The sequence below is a fragment of the Cynara cardunculus genome, assembly GCF_001531365.2.
Source record: "Cynara cardunculus var. scolymus isolate 2C chromosome LG 2, CcrdV1, whole genome shotgun sequence".
In the NCBI taxonomy this organism is placed as follows: Eukaryota; Viridiplantae; Streptophyta; class Magnoliopsida; order Asterales; family Asteraceae; genus Cynara; species Cynara cardunculus.
This window is the reverse complement of record NC_037529.1, coordinates 9490143-9498952: the sequence shown is the minus strand read 5'-3', so window position 1 is coordinate 9498952 and position 8810 is coordinate 9490143.

The window sequence follows — 8810 nt, the reverse complement described above, 5'->3', positions numbered from 1 at the left end:
TCAACAAGCAGTACTTCATGCATAAAAAATGTGGTTTTTAAGAGTTTTTATCAAATGTTTTATAATATACTATAAATATACATATATATATATATATAGAGAGAGAGAGAGAGAGAGAGAGACATGTTAATACAATGATACATACTTAATGAAATACGAGAATGAATATGGATCATGTATTTCATTAAATAATACCTTAAATAATTGATTCTACAAATAAATAAATAAGGACATAAAAGTAATTTAGTTATATAAAAGTTATTTAGAAACTTATAAAAAAAGTCTACTTTTAACATATTTATGATTTTAATAAGATTTAATTTTTTATGTAAAAATTTTATAATTAATGCATTTAAAATAAGGGTATTAAATTTTCATTTAAAGAATTTGTTTTTTGATAATTAAAGCAATATTTAAAAAAAATATTTCATTAAAATCACATGTGATTCACAATTAATTATGTTTCTTATCAAAATGTTTTCATAATCATACGTGAGTTAATGGTTGAAAAATAATAATTCAAATTAAACATTGAAAAAGAAAAATGAATACAGAATCACATGTGATGTGTAACAAAACACATTAAAAATGTATAAGATCACATGTACTTCAAAATGTAATTTGTAAGTTACACATATCACATGTAATATTGTAAATAACTTATATTTCTTTGATACATGGACGAAAATTTACGATTCTTCCTTTGAGAAAAGACGTGGATTCATTGCGGATATCGATTTTTGACGAAAATTGTAAAAATAAATAAATAAACTATTTCAATAAAAATAAATGATTTTAAATGAAAAATAAAAATCACATTTATTCTAAATGTTGTAAAAAAGAAAAAATTAATATATGAAAAATTAATCATGCTTAAATCACGAAAACTATAAAAAATCATGAATAAATATTAATTAAATGTATTAAATAATCTTTATAGAAATAAATGATTTTCCATATATAATTTATATACAACAAATGATACATGTGTCCTTTTAGACGATTTTTTAGAAAGTTTTATTTAAAGCATTATTTAAATAAATGATTGATCCAAAATTATTCTCTTATTTTCCTAAATATGTATCAGACTGTTTTCGTGAGACCACTTTTTTACACTTAAAACTTCACCGCAAAACATTATGCAGGTAAAAAAAAATCCAAAACTTTCACAGCAAAAACACTATAAAAGCTCGACATCGGGTTTTGGAGACCCACATTCTACCGCACTGAACTAAGAACACTTTCTTATCATAAAAGATAAGACTGCAACGAAAATAATTAACCACAATACATCTTAAAATAATAGTCTCACATGTCTCAGTAGAAAAAAAAAAGTTTGGTATCACATAATCCTAAATCTTTATATATAAAATGCAAGCTTTGGATTTCTTTTACCCGACCAACATCTCTTATTTGAATTTTTATAAATTTTTTAATAAATTTTGGAATTTTCTTTTTGTTCAATAACAAACATCTAACTATCATCAAATTTATCGTTACTATCTTTATAAATAAACATATGTTACACTTTTAAAAGCCGAGTGGGACGGTGGTTTTAGCCATATTTTTTTATATTATAAGATTTATTTAATATTCTGTTAAAGACTCAAGTTTATAATTTATTATATATATATAATTTTTTAAAATTTCACATCTGAAGTTTATAAAAACTAAGGGGCCGTTTATCAAACACTTATCCGGGTAAATACTTACCAAGTCATGTTACCTCACCGGATGAATATGGCAAGGACCAAAAATCTTACCCGGTAAGTGCGAGATAAGGACCGTGAATCTTACCCGGTAAGTGAGGGCGACGACTCTTACTACAAAAAGCGTTTACCGGGTAAATTGTTGCATAGGATGTCGTTTTGGTGCACTAAAATCTTATCCGATACGTAAATAATAGTGTTAAATTTTACCGGTAAGCACTTACCGGGTAAATGTTTGGTAAACGGCCCCTAACTGATAAGTTGTGATCAACGTTCCATTTTTATGGCGGGTGTGTTATGCTTATTTGACTTGGGGCCCAAACCGTGCTTGTGTACTTTATGTTAGATACAAGGATATGGAGATGATTAGGGAACTGGATAATCTCTTTGGGTCATGTAAGTACACTATCTAAATACATTAACTCGTCCCTTATAACCCTGGGTAACACGAATATTAGGATAATCCAAGAGAAACTCTCTACGATTTATTGGCCCGGCCCAGGACCGTCACAATTTTTTCAAAAAAATGTATTTTTAACTTTCTGAGTGTATTTAATTGAAAATCAATTACAAAATTACAATAAAACATACTTTTTAAGTGTATTTAATTGTCTCATTTAATCTCTATTCATTATATATATGTCATATGATGTATAGGGGGAGATATCAACTCATAAACACTCACAATTCTTGAAAAAAAAAAACGTATTTTTTAAGTGTATTTAATTGACCCAATTACATTTTTTTCAAGTGTATTAGAATAGAATTTTTGTATTCTTTAAAAATAACTTCAAAAAAATTACGTAAAGATCGAACTTTAATTTTTTTTTACATAGGATCCGTTTGGACCCGGCCCGGGACCGGTTCTCATAATCGGGCCTCATACACCTTAACCGGGCTTTCGTATTTGGATCAGGACTGGTTACGGGATCACTGTTTTGGGACCGGGACAGGTTTTTGACCATATCTAGTCATGACATTATGGAGTACTTGTTTTCGTTGCAATGACATTTTGTGGTGTAATGGGGCGAGAGGTCCTTCCTCGATAATTCGATGGGTATAGGATTTCATAACTTCCTCTTTGCGGGCTCCAGAAGAGCACCCACTTCCTCGAGACTGTTGGAAATATTGGCATACTCCACCAGTCGGCTTCCTTAAGTTCAACTCAGATGAGACTTTGTTCCACAATGAACGTAGGGCGGGTATGGGGGTTGTCATCCAAGACGAACATCGCAACTTCTTCATGGTTGGTCGTATATTATTTGTTAGTTACCTCTAGTTCGAGATTGTGAAGCTCTAGGCCTTCTTGGTGCCTTGGAATGGACTGTAAATCTAGGTTACAACGAGTAATTTTTTAAACATATGTCAAGCTTGTAGTTGATGTGATCAACTCCTTAGAAGATGATTCGGAGTTTGGGGACATTATTGGAAAGTGTTGCGCCATTTTGGACCGTCGTGACTTCTTCTCGGTTCAGTCGGTTAGGAGACAAGCTAACAGGGTGGCTCATGCTCTTGCTCAACAATCCCGTTTTAACTTTTGTCTTGTTTCGTGTTTCGAAATTCCTCATTTTCTTGCGCCTTGTATGAACAACGTTTGCTCTTCAGGAGATCGTTCATTCAAGTTTGTTTTACTTAATAAACACGTTTAAATATAGGATAAGTGTTGAAATTTTCTAGTATGTCAGAATACTCCAAAATTTCAAATTTTCTTTTTTTAATAATGTATGCAAAAAAATCTTAATTCTCAGTGTCGAATAAAATTTTACGTTGAATCAGAGCGGTACATTGTTGGTCCATATAAATGAAAATTGGTTCCGAATATTGAAGCCTTAATTAACTCAAATAGAGATGAAGGTTTAAATAGTATCTAATTAAAAATTAATTGAAATAAAAAAATTATGTTTACAAGTCAACTTAACCAGATATAATTCATTAATTTATAAAAATTTACCTTTTATTGTGTAGTTTGGATAAACAAGAATATGATGAAAATAAAAATAAAAATAATAATAATAAATGTTATGGTCCAGTTTGTCGATTTTATGATAGTGATAAGTTGCCAAAATTAACTTAATGAAGGCATCATTGTGATTTTGATGTCAAGTAAATTTTAATTATGATTTCATTTGAGTACATTTAGAAATAATAAATATTATCATCAAAAATAAAAAAACAATTAATACATTTTTTTTAAAATAAAAATTATCTAAAAGTTCACAAATACTGGAACTAAGGAAAAGAAAAATATTTCTATTTTAAGTTGAACCCATATATATATATATATATATATATATATATATATATAGGGTTGAGTTCACGTGAGACTAAGAGTTTTTCTTGAGACCCGCAAGACCAATTTATGTTCATTGATCAACTTTATAAGCTACTGATCTAATGGTTAAAAGTTGCACGGTGGCAATTTTGTGATTATTGAGAAGTCTCGTGGCAATTTTGTGATTATGAATGTTCATATTGTAGATCTAATCCAAGGGTTGAGAATTGGTCTTACCGGTCTCACTAAAAAACTATTGGTCGCACATGATCCAAAGTTTATGTATGTATGTATGTATGTATGTATGTATGTATATGTGTATGTGTGTGTGTATATATATATGTATATATATATATATATTTTGGGTTCACGTGAGACGCGTGGTCTATTTTTTTACACTTGAAACTTCAGCAAACGCTGTGAAGGTAATAAAAAAGTCGAATCTTCACAGTAAAAAAGTTGTCTCACGGGTCTCACGAAAGCAGATTGGTCTCACGTGATCCCAAGTGCATGTGTGTGTGTGTGTGTGTGTGTGTATATATATATATATATATATATATAAGAGTTCAAACGAGAACATCCTTGTTTTACGAAAATGTGAGAACACTTCTGGGACTCTAAATTAATTAACATATAATATAAAATATAATAAATGAAAATAAATTAATATTTATTCATAATTTTCTATTATCCTAGATTTATCTTTATCCCTTAAATTTTGTTATTATTATTGGAGACTTTTTATGTCGATGTGTCCATTGTCAATAATGATATGATAATATTATTATGTGATAATGATATGACTTTGCCGTGATGATAATTTGATAAATTGAAGATTGTGTTATGATATGATTTTGATGTGATAATCATCTAATAATTATGTGATTTTTGTTGTGATAATCGAAAACCAAAGTTGATCATGTCTGCATTAATCGGCATGTCTGTTCATTATGTGATTTTACTGTGATAATCATTTGATACCGGTTATCGTATTATCTGTATGTGATTTTAGATATAAAGATGTTAACAAAATTACAAAAATAATCGCAAGATTATCCTTAAATAATTACTTTATTTTCTTTTAATTTTATTCGTGGGTTAAATATTTGGAGGTCCATAAATCTTCATGTCATTTTATCCGCTTTCCCCACCTATATTGTTTGTGATCTTTAACATGATTGCATATGATCACATATAACTGCTTTCGATCCTTATACATAATTATATGTACCGTATATAATATCGCATATAATCTATTAATTAATATAAACTACATGGAAAAAAATAGTATATTATTTTAATTAACAATAAAAAAAAGTAAATTACGAATTTGGTCTCTGTGGTTTTAAATTTGTCTTAGATTTAGTCTCCGAGTGTTTTTTCTATTGATATAGTCCTCAGAGTTTGCATTTTTGTACCGTTTTGGTCCCTACTATTAACAGTTGTTGATTCTATTGTAATTTGTAAGTGAGGGGTAATTTTGGTATTTTGCCATTTTTTATCATTATATTTGCAACCACCAAAACAATTCACATGTCATCCCTTCTCACTCCCCCTATCTCGTACACTCCCCGACCCCCTAAAACTAAACGTCAAAATCAAAATCAAAATCAAACACAAGTTTAAACCTCATAAACAAAACCAAACTTAACGTAATTGCTTGCTTTTGTTGCCTTTTGTGACCTAGATCCATCTAAAACATCAGGGTCACATAGATACACACATACGGTTGGGACTTTTTTCAAAAAGAACACACGCGCACAGAGAGAGAACGACAAGAGTAAAGGTTGAACGTTGAAATGCTCGATCGAGAGGACTGTAAATCAAGGGTTGTTGGATCATAGAAAGGGTTAGGCTGTAAAATATAAACCCCAAAGTTCCTTCAATGATGGCCGACAAATAATAGCATAATACTTCTCTCCTTCTTTGGATATAATGACATTAGCAAGTCAAGATGAACGCTGCATCAAGTCTTCGTGCTTATCAGAGATAATGTGGTAGGACGCGGAGGAGACAACGTAACTTCTTTTAATATTCGATGGTGATGGTTGGTTGGTTGTTCCAGTGAACGCAAAGGTGGAATGGTTGGTTGGTTGTTCCAGTGAACGCAAAGGTGGAATGGTTGGTTGCTCTGGCAAACAGCAATTAGATGTAAACAAGAGGGGCATTGAGATTGAAAGAGATGGAGAGGGACAACCTAACGTCTTTTAAATAAATAAACTTTAAATCAATTTATATTAATATAGAATTATAATATATAGTTATTAATTTAAATTATTGATATGAAAAAACTTGAAGACCCAATAAGATACCCTTAAAACCATTAAGACCAAATGAATATATATTCCTCATAAAAATAAATCACACATGATAAAAATAAATATATGTTCTTAATTAAAAATAAATTTTATATTGGGAAAAAATATATAGTGGGGTCCATAATTCATGTATTTGGGCTAATTAGTCGTCGTTGTCGGTAAAAAGAGAAGTTACGGTGAGAAACGTAATAAGAGATCTCCACCCTTTGATCAATCCTAATTGAATGTCAATACTAATGAGGTGCATCACATCAATTTTCTTTTAAAGCACAATTTTTAGATGGGCATGAGATTAAAAATGATCAGGGTTCAGATCTCTTCTTACGCTTCTCAAATTAACTCTTTTTCTCACACGATTCTTCACATATATATATATATATATATATATATATATACACATACATATACATTCATATATATATATATATATATACACACACACACATATAGGGTTGAGTTCATGTGAGACCAAAAGTTTTTCGTGAGACCCATAAAACCAATTTATGTTCATTGATCAACTTTATAAGCTAATGATCTAATGGTCTAAAATTGTACGGTGACAATTTTGTGATTATTGAGAAGTCTCGTGGCAATTTTMTGATTATGAATGTTCAGATTGTAGATCTAATCCAAGGGTTGAGAATTGGTCTTACGGGTCTCACGAAAAACCATTGGTCTCACATGATCCCAAGTCTACACACACACACACACACACACACACAGATATATATATATATATATATATATAACGAGAGTAAAATGTTAATGCAATTTCTCGTTGTAAAAGAAAATATGAAATTTATGAAGTATTTTGTAGTATTAACAAGGCTCAGTGTTCGTCTTGTATTTGAACATGTTTATCAATCGTTCTCAGTTAATTTTGTGGATTTCAAAACTGAAGCTTTAAAAATTTGTGCGCATGTGATAATAATTAAGTTGTAAAGTTAACCTTTAAGATATTGTACATTAATAAACAATATCTAATGCTAAATAAGTTGTTTTTACTAAACACTTTTGTAGTACATAAATTGCATTTTGAAGCTTTTATCGTCATAAAACCAGACATGTCTTAATATTCCGTTATTTTTTTAAAAAACACAAAGTAACTTGATCGAGTGGATACCAGTAGTGACAGGACATGTTAGTTCTATTCAGGAGTTGCATTTAAAGGTTGTCAAGTGAAGTTGTTCAACTCTCTTAGGTAAGAAAAAATTGTTAAACGCTTGCAGCCATTAATAGATGTACAAACTTTTATGTGCTTGATTATGCATGTCAATTGTCATCGTATGGTTTTAATATATTGAACCATCTATTCCTCTAGTTGCGTGTAGTACATGTTATTGTATCCAATAAAACAACTGATACGAAATAAATATCATTGGGATGGAAATAAGATATCAGGTGATTTGTTTTGCTGAGTCGTATATGACATCCACAAACAATTTCAAAAGGGTTGAAGATTACAGTAAGATATATATCAAGTAACAGTTATAATTTTATTTATATCAGATGAAAATAATGCATATCTAGTATCGATAACAACATACCCAGTTCTATATTTTGCTCTTCTATCCTCTATTTCATGGTCTGGGTTTATATAAAGTGTCGAAATTCTATCAAACTTTTAGTGCCATCATTAGTTCTCATTCAAGATTGCACCGAAATCAAGACATTGTTCACTCATAGGAGAATCATATATCAAGTTTGTATTGCATGCAACATATAATGAAACTATTAGCCATTTGATACTTCACTCCAAATGATCGTTAGGAGCTTTGTTATTAGTAGAAAACGCTTCAAGGGTAACTCCAAGGTTGCTAGAAGGTTTAATAACTAAATGGTTGTATGGTATCAGAAACATCTTGACCTTCGATGATTTTATCACTTCCCAATACAAGGTTACGGAATTGAAGTTCTGTCAAACACATGATTTCTTATGTGGTGTATCTTGTTAACATCTCTTTTGAGTTTTGGTTGTCTCTTCTAGATTTAGGAGCCGTTTACCAAACACTTACCCATGTAAGCGTTTACCAAGTCATATTATGTTGGAACTGAATTTCAGTGTTAAGTTGTATTCATCTTAAAAGTTAATAATTGTCTATAATTGTATAGATATCGTGTTTGACTTTGTATGACATATTGACTTTAACTAGAAGGGTTCTTAGTTTGACCCTATATAAGCTTTTGTCTTTAATGTAATTTGTAAGAGAGCTTCATTGTAAACATATGTACATTTGTGAGAGTTATAAGAGCTTTGACTTGTTGACTTTTCCTCTTAACTCCTCTCAAGTTGTTCTTGAAGATTATATTGAATCTGCCATGTATATGAAGATATATGAAGACTGATCATATTGTAGACTCACATGTTACTTTATCGGATGAATATGGTAAGGATCAAGAATCTTACCTGGTAAAAGCGAGACAAGGACCAAGAGTCTTACCCGGTAAGTGAGGGTGACGATTATTATCATGGTAAGCGCTTACCGGATAAATTATTGCATACGATAGTAT